This window comes from Camelus bactrianus, chromosome 1, assembly GCF_048773025.1.
Source record: "Camelus bactrianus isolate YW-2024 breed Bactrian camel chromosome 1, ASM4877302v1, whole genome shotgun sequence".
In the NCBI taxonomy this organism is placed as follows: Eukaryota; Metazoa; Chordata; class Mammalia; order Artiodactyla; family Camelidae; genus Camelus; species Camelus bactrianus.
The window spans coordinates 30427464-30445027 of NC_133539.1; the positions used below are offsets into that span (position 1 = coordinate 30427464).

At 35.2% G+C, this 17564-nt stretch overlaps 1 long non-coding RNA gene across 1 annotated transcript in view; it reads left to right on the forward strand.

Annotated features, from left to right (window-relative positions):
* The first annotated feature begins 10602 nt into the window (after positions 1-10602).
* LOC141577524 (uncharacterized) overlaps positions 10603-17564 on the forward strand; it is a 366010-nt gene continuing 359048 nt past the window's right edge. Inside the window, exon 1 of the long non-coding RNA XR_012506664.1 lies at positions 10603-12885. This is a non-coding gene — a long non-coding RNA (uncharacterized LOC141577524). The remainder of the gene's footprint in view (positions 12886-17564) is intronic.

Consider the following 17564-nt stretch of genomic DNA (forward strand, 5'->3'; position numbering starts at 1 on the left):
TACTAAATTTTTAAAAGGAGATAAATAAGAGGGTCAGGGCACAGATACTGACTCCAGGAGTTCAGAACCTTGTTCTGGTAAACAATTTGTGAATAATGCCGTGGATTGTTTGAGAAATATAACTCAGTAGACATGGTCTTCCTGTCAAAGCTCCTGGAAATTTTGCAAGGGTTTAAAACAGTCTTTAACTCCCTTAGTGCATCTCTGTCTCACCTAATTTTCCCCTTACCTGCCCAAGCCCACCACTTTGGCTGCTTACAAAGACAGCCCACTGTTCATTGCTTTTCTTCTTGACAAAACTCACTTCACTTAGTACTACAGTAAGTTAATTTGCAAAACAGTCAATATTTTTATGTGAAGTAAATAATTACTACTAAGTGATAATAAGTGACAGTTTTAAACGTCTGGGATGTGTTTGCTTATTTAAAGAGAAACTTATTATTTCTGGCCCAGATAATCTTTTATTGAATCTGGGTAATTTCCTGTGTCCCTGAAAGTCCTCTCTATCTACTTTTCTTTTGTGCTATTAAAATTCATTTTTGAAAGCTAAGGACAGCTGAGTCAAGCCGTCTAATTCATAAGGGTCTTTTTTCACACACATCTCTTCTTAATGAAATCTATACATTTTCTTATTTCCAGAGTTTTTACCCAGAAATTCTTCTTTATAGCAACAGTTAAAGGAACAAATATTTCCCTCCTTTCAGTTAAAAACTGATTTACTTATTTATCTTTGAAAGTTACATCTATTGAGTTATGATTTACCTATGGTAAAATTCACTATTGTTTGACTTCTTCTTCTGGCCAAGATAGAGTGAGTAACAGGAACCACCTTTACCTTCTGCATGAAGCAACTTAAAATTTGGAAAATTTTAGGGAACTGAATTTTGGATACTGTTTTTCATGCAGTGTGGGGCTCTAAACCGTGATGGAGGCTAAAACAAATAAAATGAGTGCTGTGATTATCCCAGAAACTGGAGAGAATTCCAGGTCACAGCACAGGGAGGGGAAAGCCAGGAGGAACCTGTCGGGATTTATGTGTTGAGGGAATAGAACTGAAAAATTCAGGAAGGACACACAGATAAGTTTGTAAGACAGTGAACCAAAGAGTAGTGTAAAAATGAGTTCAAGAGATCTGCAAGCATCCTCTCCAAGTATTCAGCTGAATAGTAACACCACATGTAGGTAAGGACATGACCCAGTGCTGGGGAAATAAGCACCCAAAAGCAGCAGATAGAATCACCTGGCTCACGCGGGACCAGGAACAGTTCATGCTCACCATTCTTATAATTCACAACACACTGTACAGACTACTTAGACGTATTGCCTAAGTCATAGGGCGAGCTGAACCCTAGACTAAAGTTATTCTGATCCAGTCTAACAAAACTATAAAAGGAAGCTTCAAAGATATCAAACCCAGTTGCATTCCAGAACAAAGCTCAAAGGGATGTATAGCAATATAAAAATACTCAATACCCAGCAAGGTTAAAAATTACAGTATCTGATAGCCAGTCAAAAATTACTGGGTATGAAGAGAAGCAGGATTTATAACCCATAATGAAGACAAAAACAAACAACAGACACAGACCCAAAGGACGCATATAAAAGAATCAGCAGATGAGAGCATTAAAATAGTTAATACAATTACATTCCATATAAGAAGGTGAAAAAGGTTTGAGTTGATTAAGTGCAAACACTTACATTATATAGCCACATATATATTATATCAAAGATATATAACATAATAAGTATGATATACTAATAAACCAGATTTAAAATTTAATAAAATATCTGATATAAAATATACTATATACTAAATATAACTAACAACATAATAGCCACTGGGAAAAAAAACAGATCAATGAACATAAAAATGCAGAAATAGAAACTTTTAAATAAAAATTCAAAAAAATAAGACTTGAAAAAACAGAGCAAGAGTGTATTATGAGATAACTTCAAGCATCTTAGTATGAGTCTTCTTTGATTTATAATGGGGTTATGTACCAATAAACCCATCATAAGTTGAAAATATTGTAAGACATAAATGCATTTAATAAATCTAAACTGCCAAACATCATAGCTTAGCTTTACGTACCTTAAATGTTCTTAGAATACTTACATTATCCTACAGCTGGTCAAAATCATCTAATACCAAGCCTATTTCATAATAAAGAGTTGAAGAGCTCAGGTAATCTTAGAATATTGTACTGAAAGTGAAAAACAGAATAGTTGTGTGGGTACAAAATGGTTATAAGTGTACGGCTTGTTTACCCTCATGATTACATAACTGACTGGGAGCTGAGGCTCTCTGCCAATGCCCAGGAGCACAAGAGAGTGTTGTATTTTTCTTCCTCTTTCTGGCCTACTTCACTTAGAATGATGATTTCCAGATCCATTCATGTTTCTGCCAATGACATTATTTTATTCTTTTTTATGGCTAAGTACTATTCCATTGTATAAATATACCACAGCTTCTTTATCCAGTCCTCTGTCAATGGACATTTAGGTTGTTTCCATGTCTTGGCTATTGCATATAGTGCTTCTACAAACATTGGAGTGCATATCTTTTCCATCCAGAGTTCCCTCTGGATATATGCCCAGGGTTGAAACATTATGCTGTACACCAGAAACTGACACATTGTAACTGACAATAGTTCAATTAAAAAAAGGAGAAAAGAGAATATTGTACTTATATTGCTAGCCTAATAAAAGATCAAAATTTGAAGTTGGTTTCACTGAATGCAAATCACTTTCACACCTTTATAAAGTTGAAAAATTGTGAGTTAAATCATCATAAATTGGGGACCATCTATATAAATGGAATTATGAAAGAAGAAGAGAGATATACTGGCCAAAAATTATCCAGATTTTATAGAAACTATATGTTCTCAATGTCAAGTAACTCAATGAACTCCAGGTGCAAGGAACATAAAGAAACATGTAGGCATATCATAACCAAATTGCTTAAAACAATAATTTATAGAAAATCTTAAAATTATCCACAGGAAAAAATATAAATCACATACATAAAAATGAAGATAAGAATGACAGCAACCTTTTATCACTGAAAGCAATGCTACCCATGGAGAAACATCTTTAAAGAACTGGAAGAAAAAAGAAAGACAACTCAGAGTTCTATACGTAGAGAAACTATTCCTCAAAAACATAGATGGAATAAATGCTTAAAGACATAAAAGCTGAAAGAATTGATCACTGACTGACCTGCCATACAAAAAATGTTAATGATAATCCTTCAGACAGAAGAAACATGATGCACAGGGAAATCTGTATCTACACAAAGAATTAATAACATCAGAACAGCAGTAAAAGATGTATTTTTAAAAGATAACTATTCAAATACAAATGTTAGCCAAGTATTATTTAGCATACATAGAAGTAAAATATATAAAAACAGTTGTACAAAGGCCAGGGGAAGAAAAATGGGTAACAGCTTTGTAATTTTTAAGCTATATATCCTTATATATAACATTACTTAAGAATGGACTGTGATATGTTAAAAAATCTATGGTTTGAAATCTAAAGCAACTACTGAAAATAAAAATAAAATTTATAGTTGATAATCCAACAAAGAATATAAAATGGAATGATAAATAATAAAAATAATAATCCAATTAATACAAACAAGGTAGGAAAAGTGAAACATGGAACAAAGAATAGATGGTACAAACAGAACAGAATTAACAAGATGATATATTTTAATTCAGTTAAATCAATAATCACATTAAATGATCTAAACACTCTGATCTAAAATCTGAGATTATCAGACAGAATTAAAAAAGCAATACTTGACTGCATGCTGCCAGTAAAAAATATGCTTTAAATACAAAGAAAAATATAAGCAAAAGAATGCAGAACAATATACAATGCTAACACTAATCAAAAGAGGCTAAGAACGAGTATATTAATATCAGATAAAGTAGATTTCAGACAAAGCATATTACTAATAGTAAAGAAGTTCGGTTTACAATAATAAAGGATTAAATACATCAAGAGGACATACAAATCTTAAAAAAAATGTTACCCATAACAGATATTCAAAATAGAATCAAAAGGAAACAGAAATATCCAAAACTATAGTCAGAGAATTCAGTATTTCTCCTTGAATAATTGGTAGAAAAAGTAAAGAGAAAATCTGTAAGAATATAGAAGACAATACCAACCAACTTACCCTAATTGAAATGTATAGAACACTCCACTTAACACAGGAGAATATATGTTCTTTTCAATGACACATGGAACATTTACAAAGATAGACCATATTCTGGGACATAAAAAAAAAGTCTATGTAAATGTAATGTTATTCATTATACAAAGTATGCTCTCTAATGCCAATGAAATTAAATTGGAATTCCATAAAATAATTATATCTGGAAAATCTCCAAATATTTGGAAACTAAGTAGTACACTCCTATATAACAAAGATGAAATTAAAATGAAAATTAGGAAGTATTTTCTACTGAATGTAAATAATAACTGAACATCTGAAAATATATGGAAATGTGCTAGAGTAATACTTGAAGGGAAATAGAACAAAAGTTCTATATTATAAAATAAGGAAGGTCTCAGATCAATGACTTTAAGGTCTCAAAAACTATGTCATTCAGTTCTTGTAAAATTAGATCAGGTTATTCTTTAGCAAAAAGGCTTGGCCTTAAGAAAAAATTTGGAGTCCAATTTTGACAACAATGAATTAGCTGAGAAAATCCTGCAGTTGGTACTTAGTTTTGGGTTTGGGGAAACTTTACAACACCACAAAGCCTGTCTGGATCTAGGCATAGCCCTTGTTCTCATATCAGAACTGCTTTTTTCCTTGGTGACCTTAAGTCTCTTTAAGGCTAAAAGCTTTAGCAAGTGGATGCTGTCTTCCTCTGAGGAGGCTTGAGAAGGAGAGCAAAGAAGCAAATCATCCACCTATTGTGACAAAGTAGAAACTCTTGGGAACTTTATGTCAACCAGATCAGTTCTTAGGATTTGGGAGAAATAGGAAGGACTCTCAGTAAATCCCTGAGGCATAACTGTCCAGATAAATTGTTTTTCTTCCCAAGTGAAAGTAAAAAATATTAGCTAAGCTTCATCAACTTGAATATTAAATAAGGAATTACATAAATCAATTGCAATAAAGAATTTGCTTCTAATAGAAATGGATGCTAGTAACAGATGAGAATTAGAAACAAGAGGGTGTTAAGGGATAACAGTGTTGTTCATTTCTCAGAGGTCTTGAACCAACCTCCACCCTCAGCCCGTTGATTTTCTCACTGGTTACATAGGAGTATTACAGGGAATAATACAAGGGAAATGAAGCCATGAGCCTTGTAATTTTCTATTATGGGCTTTATGACTTGAAAGGTTTCTTATAAGATATTGATTAATTCTAGAAAGAGGTTTTGAAAGATCTATTTGAATCTTGATGGGAGCTATGTTAAACTTTGCAGATATCCATTGGAGTTGTTTCCTGTAAGGAGTGTGGTAGCTGATTCAATAGGGACAAATAATTAGTGTTTCCAGAATCAGCTCCAGTACTTTCAGAAGCAAAGCAAATAAAAGATGTCAAAGGGTCATTTAATTCACTTGGTTATTTTGATGACTACTGTCAATTTCCAGAATAATTTCCCCCTTTAGGGAGAGAGAGATTCCAATATGATACTTCTCTAAGAAGTTTCTGCCTAATAAATGGATGAGGGAAGAAAAACCAAGAAGAAAGTGGCTTACTATTAAATAGTAGATCCCTACTATTTAAACTGTTTTAATACTTTGAGGCAGGAGATGTTTTATAGTACTGGGGTTGAGCACTGAGAGTATGGGTCTCAGTGTCAGTTAGGACTGGAAGAGATTCATCCTCTATCTAGAGAAATGTATCTCCAAACCAGTTAAAAGGGAGGATTGGGAAGAGCCCCTATAGTACCTCAGAGGCCCATCACTGAGAATTGGGAGGACAGGACATTGGAAAGGCTGGTTAGAGGGCTGAAGGAAACTAAAAGTGCTTAAATTTATAACAATCTCTTTCCTGATGTCCTGGGTTTTTTGCAATAACAGCAGAAACTAGGTGGGTTTTGCTCTTGTTTAGGGGCCCTTAATTTCTGCAATTGAAGATTAAGAATTTTGTTAGTCTTCCTTTTAGGTGACTCATCTAGCATGTGAGAGAGCTGGATTGCCAGATTAACTGTATCTGCAGTGGACACAGTTTCACATCCCATCCTGGTTCTTTTCACTAGAAGGGAAAGGTCCTGGTTCAACCCATTAATAAACATAGAGTTAAAAGCCACTTGGGTGAAATCAACACCTAAGGGATTACTAAAATTTTCTTTAAAAATAACCTGAAGTCAGTTATAATAGTCATGAACAGGTTCATCAGATTTTTGTGTGCAAGCCTGAATTCTGTTTCAGTCAACAGGCTTTGGAAAAGCCCTAATATTTGCTCTATGTAGTTGCCTATTGACCGCCTGAACCTAATCATATAACTTAGCTGGGTGGGTCTCCTTGTTGTAATTCTGGAGATTTTTCAGGATTTTACTAATTAGCAGTTGTCACCCAGTGGGTCTTCACCAACAAGTATATGAGCTCGCTGATATAAGTCAGAGAAGCCAGATTGATACATCACTAAATCTGTGAGGATCTTTGGTTCTTTTTGGAAAATCTTTGTGGCTTGCGTGCAGCTTTAGTTCAGGCAGTATAAATAATTAAGAGTTTAGTCTATGGATCCTCGGAAGGCTTAAGTTTAAGGGATAGGCTCTTATAAATTCAGAGGAAAAAAGAGTGGAGAGAGTTTCAGAGGAAAAGGGAAGTTCAATAAGAGAATTAGTATGGGGAACTGAGGGTATAGAAGAGGTGTAGGTAGCATAGAAAGAAAGTAGAAAGATGGCTCTGGAGGTGAGGCCTGAGACAAAGAAGCCAGGAAAGAACACAAGGCTTTGGAAGCCATTTTACCTTTCTTTAATTCTTAGTTTGACTCAGTTAATCTTAAAATCTTATTTTGCAGTGAAGCAATTTTTTAAGCTCCTGGTAATGTTTGGAAGCCTCAAAATACCAATTGAAATAGGCATCCCATTAAGTTTGGGAAACTTTAGAGCTAGGGTTGTCCAATTCAGTATGAAGAAAAGTCAAGGAATTTCAAAGGTTCTCTATAAAAGCCATTGATATTCTAAATTGCCTTTTATCAGGTCAGTCCGTTTAGTTAGAAATGCACAAGAGGAAGGACTGTGGTTTTCAAACATAAATTCTGTGGTCCCTGGAGAGGGGAAGCCCTCTAAATATTTAGATTATTGGAATCAGTTTCTTAGTGGGGTTTTTTTTCTTTCTGTTTTTGTTTTTCTACAGTAAGAGAATATTTTTTTGAAACAATGTAAACAGCTCAAATAGTTCAAATAGCCCAAGTACGCCGTAGGTCTACTACCAGTGAGTTTGAAGGGAACAGTCTGGTTCCAAAGAAGCCAGGCTAAAAACTGCTCAGTACAGTTTCAACAGAACCTGTCCTAATCCAAAGGAAACTGAGCTGAAGGCTGAACTGGCACAGTTCCAAAGGCACAGTCCCTGTTGCTGAAGGAGTAGGCTGAAGGCTAGCCAGCTCCAGCTGGAACAGCCTGATTTCATACTAGCCATACAGAAATCCTAGTAGCCTTCCAAGTAAGGAACTAAAACAACATGGGAATCCTAACAGAGCCCGAGAACTTTAAGTGTGAAATTGAATGGTGTGTGTAGGTGTATGATTCCCTTTCTCTTTATGAAGGAAGTGTAAGAGTATGTGTCAGAGCGATCTGAGAGGCAAGAATACATCATATTCATCATCAAGTGTCTGCAATTCCTTTGTGAACAGATTTAGGAGCTAGGACAAAAGCCTGCTAATAAAATAGATACAACTGGAAACAAAAGTTAATATGAAAACTACTAAGAGCATCAAAGAAAGCACCTATTCAGATTTTTAGAATTTCAGTTAAACTGATTCCTTTGCTTTTGTCTGTTATCTGACAGTTATCATAAAGGAAAATGAATAATAAAAGTTACCACCGTTTTTTAGGTACAAGCCTAACTCATTTTGTAGCACTTCACTTTATTGTGATTTACAGATACTGTGTTTTTTTTTTTTTACAAACTGAAGGTTTGTGGCAACTGTGCCTTGAGTAAGTCAATTGGCACCATTTTCCCACAGCATTTGCTCACTTCATGTCTCTGTGACACATTTTGGTAATTCTCACAGTATTTCAAACTTTTTTATTATTACTATATTTGTTATGGTGATCTGTGATCAGTGATCTTGGATGTTACTATTGCAAAGAGATTATGATTCACTGAAGTCTCAGATGATAGTCAGCATTTTTTCAGCAATAAAGGAATTTTTAATTAAAGTAGAATTCTTTTTAGACATAATGCAATTGCACACTTAGTAGACTACAGTATAGTGTAAAAATAACTTTTATGTGCACTGAGAAACTAAAAATTTTTGTGACTTGATTTATTATAGTATTTGCATTTTTGTGGTGGTCAGGAACCAAACCTGTGATAACTCCAAGGTATGCCTGTATGGCGTTCAATAAAATCTTTAGGGCTTTTACATATATTATTTAATTTAATAATGAAAATAATGATTACAATAAATAAATTGCTTTTTAACTTAAAAAGTTAAGCTATACTTGTAGTTCTTTTAAGTGTCAGTTAGATACTGACTCTATCAGTATTACCTAAATTTAGTTTCGTCTTCTGGATTCTTTTTGATTTCTATATCCAACTTAAAGAAACATTTATTTTGTATGATATGTATTTTCCACACCTGTATTATTTTGCTGCACAGTGTCTAATGTGAAGACACATGAAAATATAACACATTTAAATTACTGCCATTGTATGTATATCTGTACACACATACTTAGGTAATGTAGGGATTCATAGGTCAAGTTTCATTTTGATTTCCCTTAGGTAAATGTATTTAGTTATGTTTAGCAACTCCTGTAAATTTATTTTAATTATTGTGGCAATTAGGTTCAGACATGTTTCTTAGTTTATATGTATTATCCTTTCATTCGCAGTTGGATTTTAGCTAATGCAATTTGTGACTAAAACATGTTACTTAAAAGTGATTTTAAAAGGTTTTCCATGATATAAACATTGCTTATTAATCGACCTATAAAATCTTTTGATGCATTTTATATATTTTGTTTTAAAGTTCAAGTCATTTTAAAGTCAGAACACTTACTGCAGATGTGTCTCTCAAGTTGTTTTCAAAATTAATTTTAAAAACATTTCTTTTGCAAACCATGCTTTTGCACAAGATATCAAATAATAATTTTTTAAACATTTATCTTAAGTTAGACATATTACATGGTTTCCTAGGAAGGTCTGAAGGTTTGACTGTGACTCTTTGGGATTAATGATTTATTCAAGAATGGATCTTCACCTGACCAATATATAACAAGGTCATTAAAGAACAATAAGAATGGACACAACGTTTTCCTTTCTCCAGTCCTGAGGGACCCCTTGTCCTGCATGATTTCCTCAAGATAATGGCAAATGGTTCATCAATGACATCTGACATTTCCTTAATTACCCTCAGGACATATGACATGAGGATGTTCTGATTTGAATTCTTCCAATTTTTCCAAGAGATATTTTCTCATTTCAGCTTGATTCTCATTCCATGCTCCAGGTAACAGGTTTCTTCCAACATTAAAAGTTTTATTGCTGGCCATCACCAGTGTTTCTCCTTATCTGTCAAAGTAAGGTAATTTCCTCTGATTCTTCCCTTTTGCCTAATATATTCACGAACTTTTTTTTTTTTGTAAAGGCAAGTAATTTTTATGAACTGTGTTAGGTGCATTTCCTCTCTATTTCTGACCTTCATACATTAAACCTACATAAGTCTACTAATTAGAATTTTCATCTTTTTCACCTGACCTTGAATTCTGTTTTATACAGAGTTTTTATATCAACAATTATTGAGTTTCTAGGCATATTTTCACATTCAATTTAGTGATACAATGGGATTTCTCATCAAAATGAATTCCCAGTAAGTGAAATCTTTAAATACTTTTTATTATAGTCAAGCTAGAATATTGCCCAGGCAAGAGTTAGTGGCAGGCAGAATTTCATCAGAAATATTCCATGCATGGGGACAGAAGCATTGGACTTGGAAACCAGAAGGTATGGGTTAAATTGTTTATCTTTGTGATACTGAAACACATTTAATCACCTTCTTACTCTGTTTTAATACATAAAAAACATGACTTAGACTCCCTCCCCTACCTATGTCACAGAGGAGAGTGTATATGAAAACACTTGGTAGACCATGAAGCTGTAGACAAAGGCAGCATACTGTTGTTAAAAATGCATACTATGAAGTACAAATAAGTAAGACACTGTCTGAGTAGCTGAGAACTGTTGAGATCATGTCTTCCCAACTTAAGCATTCCCATAACATTCACAGTTATCTTTCAGAAACTCAACTGTGTACATTTTTTTGTCAGAAGATACAGGGTACAGGAAATCTCCTGCTTTCGTAGCTTTATACTGTAAAAGTGGATGATCCCTGTGTCCTTCCCTAGAGGAGCTGTAGGCTAGCAAAAGCTCTTCCTCCACAGCTCTCTCCAGCTGAGTTGATACACATACCTTTTCAGTTCAATGTCAAGCTCCCGTTGAACTCCGTGTCAGCGGAACAGCTCCTCAAGTTTCCCTCTAACTTTCATCGCTACTTCGCTCACTGATGCTGAGATGCTGCTACTTGGTGTGTTCTTACTGCCTGCGCCCATGGCTAAAATCCCAGCACAAATAGCAGACAACTGGAAAACATGAAATGTCTAAGTCTTCCTGGGAGGCTGTCTTTCTTTAATATTTCACATTTGTCATTTCATTTTATTAGGTCAGCCACTGTAGAAAATAAAGACAAAAAAAAAAAAAAAAGGCTTCAGAATTTGCCTTAGGGTAGGGGATAAAGAGTAAAAGGAATAATGTGTTCTAGACTTGATACATTCAAATTTTTAAGAAACTGATATTAATGGCTAGTGTGCCTAAAATTAAGTCCTAAGTAAAACTAGCCATGGTTTATTTTCTCATTCCAGTGAATACAGTGATCTTACCTTTCCAAGATAATTGGAATTTAATTACTTATTGGCTAAGTACTAACCCTGGGCTTTGGGTAATTCACTCAACTTCTTTCAAACTCCTTCGTCTAAGTTGTAAAATGGAACTGATAATGCTAGCCTGAGCTGAATTCTGTGAACAGTAATTGAAATAATATACAGGAAAACATGTCTTAAATGAGTAGACTGTATTATAATTGGTGTATCTTTCACCCTCAGCAAGATCTGTAGAATGCATACAGACACATCTTGAGACAAAAATGTAAGACATTAGGATGTTATTAAAGAACATAAAATACAATTGTAGATCCAACAACCATTTACATCTGTGTATTCTTTTCTTGAATAGTGTAAATTTGCTAAATTTTGTGGCTCACTTACTACAACTAGGTATTCAGGGAGGTTAAAGCTAAAAAAAAAGCTGCAGTAGTAGGAAGGGTTACATAGAGATTTTCTGGGAGGCTTGGGAATATATAAGATTTAGATAGGCAGAGGGTTGGGCAGAAACACTCACAGGTAAATAGAGTAACATTCATGAATGTATAATGAGAAGGCATACGTCTAGGGCAAGAAGGATATTAAGCTATTAAGTGTTTGAAATATCTTTAGTTAGGTAAGATGAAATTAGATTAGACACGATTTTAAAAGTAAAGGTGTACTGAAATTAGTGGGATGGGAAATACAAATTAAATAAAAGCTTTTGAACAATGAAATTATGTATGAATTTTTCTAAATTGTTCTGCCTTTTAAAAAATAGTCTAGCAATGATGAGAATTGAAATTGGGGTTGGAGAAACTAGCTATGAATTTGTTGTGTCTATTTATGTTAAAGGTGATGATGTTACGTACTGAAGTACTAACCGTGGAAATAGAGAAAATACAAAAAATACTTAACTCACAGGAAAGAAATAGCTCAAAGAATGGCAGAAACTGAAGCAAATCACACTGTGACTCTTTCCTAAGCCTTCCTCCTAACCTGCCTATTCAATATGAGTAAAATCTAGTTAAAATTAACATCAGTAACAGCCATAAAAAAAAGAAAAGAAAAGAAAAGAACTGACAAAGAAGGAAACCTGATATCTATGCATTAACAAGGAAGAGTTTCTTTGTTCTGGAAATGATGGCAGTTTCTGGACGGATTTTTAAAATGTTCAGATATCATATACCTGATTTTTCAGCTTCAGCTTGCAAAGCTTTCGTTGCAAAGTGACTCTTTCAGTGACTAAATGGGATTCAACAACATGGAGCGCTCAAGAGTCTGGGGTCTGGGCTGATTTTGCAAAATTGCTCTCTGCTAGACATACTTCTGAAAGCAGTTGTCAAATCAAACAAGGCTGCACTGGCTGCAAGCTATTGAAAGCAAAAAGACAAACATAAAATAAATGTTTGACCTGGCTCAGCATTGCAGTGAAGGAAAGCTACGCATGTCAGTCAGATCATGGTACAGTTCTTCCTGGAATGGATAAAGCATATAGGAGGAGAAGAAAAAATAAAAAAAAACTGAATCCTGGAAAAGGATGAAAGACCCAGGAAAGTAATAAAACCCTGTGGAAAACAAAAGGCAGGCACAGCACAGTAGAAAAGCCAGATTCATTTTTATTTCGTAGAAAATTCAAGCATTTTCATTTCCCCTTCCTTTCAAGTTGATCACCTTAAGGCTGTAATGGTTCACGGAAACAACCCAAAAAGCACAGGGGAGCCACGAGAGCATCTGATGGGGAAAAGAATCAATGAAGACAAGCTGGTTTAACTTTGAAGAATTATTAACCACCAGAAAAGTCAAAATGCTCAAGAAACAAGGCGAGGTAAGTCAAAGAGGAGAGTGTGAGAGATTTATTTTTAAATCCAGTTGACATGCCAGTTTACCCAGTCAGGAACTAAGGTAATAGCTTAAAACATCTTGGGAACTTGTCTATGAAGTATGGTAAAACAAGAATAGAAAGGGTTTGGCAACTCCATAGGTATTCACCTACTTATTGAATTTCTAATTACCCAAAGGCATCTTTTTAATTTTTTTTTAATCTGGTGATCTTTGTTCACCACTGCTAAAAAATTTAATATCACTTTAAAAGTCACACTGAATCTATGATGGATAAGACTGGAAGCAGCAATCCTTTCTGATGAGGCATCTCCAACTTTGCTTTCAATGACATCCTTTATGCAACTGGACAGCTGGAATTTTTGCTTAGAAACATAGCCTCTGGCCATTTCCAACTTATTTAAAGAAAGTTTTGAAAATCATTTAATCACAATATAAACCCACCCAAATTACAACTTCATATCAACTTCCATAAGCATGGCAGAAGCAGCTTATTTACGTAATTTGGCTTTAGCATATTTGACGTTGTGCTGAAGATAAACACAAAATATAATGTTTCCCCAGGTTTCCTTATTACCTCTCAGGAATATTAAATACCTAGAATATTAAAAAATACATTACATCATGATTTTTGAAGTATTTTACACATAATTAATGTCTTTGTGAAACAGATACAAAAGATAGCTAGCTAGACCCCCTCACCACACACACATCCACACAAACCCACAAAAAGTATCCACATTGTAGCCCCTCTACGTTTCCAAAATATTTTCTCCATCTCCCTAGTTTTCCCTGGGATCCATCACTTCCTCTGGAGTGATAAGGGATGTATATTCTTGTAAATCCACGTATTTTGAATTGGGTATTCCTCCAATTTTCCCTTCCTTTTTATTCTTTTACTATTGCCAGCTAGACTTTGGCATTTGTCATCTGCCTCTACAAGGATTAAGTTTCTAGCCAAGGCAGTCACTGACCATCAACACAACCTGAAAGGAGTTCAGGCTGGAGATGAGGAATGAGGCTCTCTGGGCTCTGGGAAAAACTGGCAGAACAGGCCTTCAGATAGTTAGATATCTTCAGGAGAAAAATTTTTGAGCCCAAGTTCTTATGTCTCCTCATATCTAGAAAGGTACTAAAATCATTAGTGGTGACATCTGCTCCTCATGACTAGCAGCAAGCCTCTGCCTAAATGTGTGCTTAATTGCATGTACCCCTCCTTCACTAAAATCATACGTAATACTGACATTCTCCTCTGCCTCTTTGGTTCCTTAGAGTTATCTGAGATGCTGTCTCCTGGGCTATAGTCCTCATTTTGCCCCCAATAAATCTTCACTCACAACTTTCACACTGGGCATTTTTTTCAGTTGACACCATCTTTATATATAAAGCCTAGATTCTTCGGAGTCTTAACCAGCTCTACAACTCTGCACCCTCCCTCTCCTACTGAGTGTAATGTGCTGACCTCCTAGTCCTCCCTTTCAGGTTTAGAGCTGCACTGCCTGTCTTCCTGTTATCTTGATGCCTGCGCCACCTGGGTGACATCATTCTCCATGTGGGTGACCCACACAGCACCGTAGTCATCCACTTGACAAAAACCCTCCACTGTATTTCTGCCGTATCTTTCTATTCCCACAAACTAGGATTGTGTCATTTTCCTCAAACTATTCCACCTCTGAAATGATAAACTTATCTGTGATATTATGATTTATAATAAGAAATATAGTAGTCCCCTCTTATGTACAGGGGATCTGTTTCAGGATTCCCACTGGATCCTGGTAGTACTGAAACCTATATACACAATGATTTTTTCCCTATACATACATAATATAAATTATCTATAATATAGATTATAAGTTTATAATTTTTAATTTAGGCAAAGTAAGAGATAAACAACAATACCAATAAAATAGAACAATTATGACAATATGATATAATAAATGTTATATGAATGTGGTCTTGCTCACTGGAAAATATCTATGGTACAAATTTAATGCCTTCTCCATCTTAACTAAGCATTTAAGATACACTGTAGTGGCAACTTTTGCAGTTTGAGTTGCAGCAGCAAAACTAGCACAAATTTCTTTGTCCTTCTTCAAAGTTTCACAGCTGAAAGACTTTGTTCTTACTATAGAATGTATAAAGCCTCAGCATATGATTTTTTCTCATTGACTTTCACCTTTTTCACTTAAGGAAGGCATTTTCTGGTTTCTTCTTGGCATATCTGAATTGCCAGCATCACTATGCTTGCATTTTGCTGCCATTTTTAAGTACATATGCTTACTTGAATACAAACACAATACTGGGACAGTTGATCTGATAACCGAGGAGGCTACTAAGTGACTAACAGTGGCTATTCTGGACACAGGGACAATTCATGTCCTGGGTGGAATGGAGCAGGCTAGCCTGAGATTTCCTCAAGCTATTCAGTACAGCACACAATTTAAAACTTAAGAAGTATTTATTTCTGGAATTTTCCACTTAAGATTTTTCAGACCTCTGTTGTCTGCAGGTAACCGAAACCACAGAAAGCAAAACAGTGGATAAGAGGGTCTAGTGTATATATTTGGTCTTTGTCCCCATTTCTGGCACAGAGTTTCTAAAACCTTGGAATTTTCTGTGATGACAGTGATTAAGGTGTCTCTTGTTAGTTAAGGAGATGGCTTTGGGATCACACCTAAGGATGAGGGCTGGTTGTCAGTGAAGTCACTGGATGAATCATGACATTAGACAGATGAACCTTTCATTCCCACCCCCACCCGCACACCATCCAAAGAGAGGAGAGGAGGTGAAGATTAAGTTCAGTCACCAGTGGCTAATTATTTAATTAATAATGTCAGTGTAATGAAGCCTCCATAAAAACCCAAAAGGACAGTGTTCAGGGAACCTGGTTGGTGAGCATATCATGATTTTGGGAGAGGGGTGCCTTTGAAGAAGACATAGAAGCTCTTTGAGCTTTCCCCTTACTATGCCCTATGCATCTTTTCTATCTGGCTGTTCCTGAGTTCTATCCTTTTATAATATTGATAATTTAGAAAACATGTTCTCAGTTCTGTGAACCACTCTAGCAAATTAATCAAGCCCAAGGAGGAGATTTTGGGAACCTCCAATCTATAGCTAGTCAGTCAGCACAAGTGACAACCTAGACTTGAGAGTGGTGTCTGAAGTGGGAATGAAGGGGCAGGTCTTGTGGTACTGAGGACTTAAACTGTGGGATCTCACACTCTCTCCAGGTGGGTAGTGTCAGAATTGAGTTGAATTATAGGGCAGCCAGCTGGTGTCTGGGAATTTCTTGGTGTGTGTGTGTGGTGGGGGAACTCACACATTGGAATTGGTGTCAGAATCATATTATCCTTCCTACTCTAGAATTTCACATCCTTTTGGATCCCTTAACTCAGTTATTGTCTTCTTTTCTTCTACCTAATAATCATATCTAATCCCTTGACAGCAATGCTATCTTATTAAATCATTTTTCACTTTTTTAAACTTCTGACCCTATGATATCCTGATTGATTCTCAGCCAATGATTTGTATTCTTAATTCAAAGATAGTAAGGAAGTAATCAAACAGAAAAGCCTTCAGTTTTCTTTCATCAAACTAAAAGTCTTTACATCTTCCCCATCTTTGTATGGATCTATCTTTCTGTCCTGCTTCCATGATCTTCTGTCTGATGAACTTCTACTCAGACTGGGGTCATTTCTGAGCTCTGATATCCTGACTCCCCAACCTCCATCCAAATGGAGTCAAGTGCCCCTTCCAGTTGTTCCCGAAATATCTTATATGCACTCTTTCAATGTATCTATTGACTGCTTTCAATAGTATATTAAGTTAGATGAATCCTTCATGCTACCAAGCAGACCTTAGAATATTCACTTGAATACATACACACACATGTACACACACATACAAATACATATATGTATGTATACATATAGAACATATACATATATACATACATATGTATATACAATCATAGAATTTTTCCTTTAGCTAACATTCTGATAAACCATATATAGTTCATTCTCAGTGTGAATTTAATCTTTTCACTACTTTATGAAGCCTTTAGCCAAAAGAAATCTTCATCTTTTTGGTAAACTTTGTTTAGTACAGTTTTAAATTTACAGGAAAATACAGAAAATAAGAGTTCTCATAAACAGAAAACCCATTTTACCTTATTATTAATATCTTCCTTTAGTAAACTTGTTACAATTAATGAACCAGGATTAATATATTATTATTAAAGTTGACAGTTTAGATTTCCTTAGCTTTTACCCAATTTTCTTTTTATGTTTTAAAATCCCACCCAAAATACCATATTACATTTAGTTTAGTCATGTCTCCTTAGGCTTCTCTTAACTGGAGCAGTTTTTCAGAATTTTATTGTTTTTGTGACATTGATGGTACCAACTGGTATTTTTCAGGCTGCTCCACTATTTGAATTTGTCTGGTCTTTTTCCCACAATCAGACTAGGGCTGTGGGTTATTGGGAGGAAGATCAGAGAGGTAAGGCACCATCTCCTTACCTGCTATCAAGGGTAAATATTGTCAACATGATTTATGACCATTGATGTTGACCTTGATCGCCTGGCTGAGGTAGTGTTTGCCAGGCTCCGCCACTAAAAGTTCACCCCCACCTTTTCATACTGTGCTTTTGGGTAAGAAATTAAT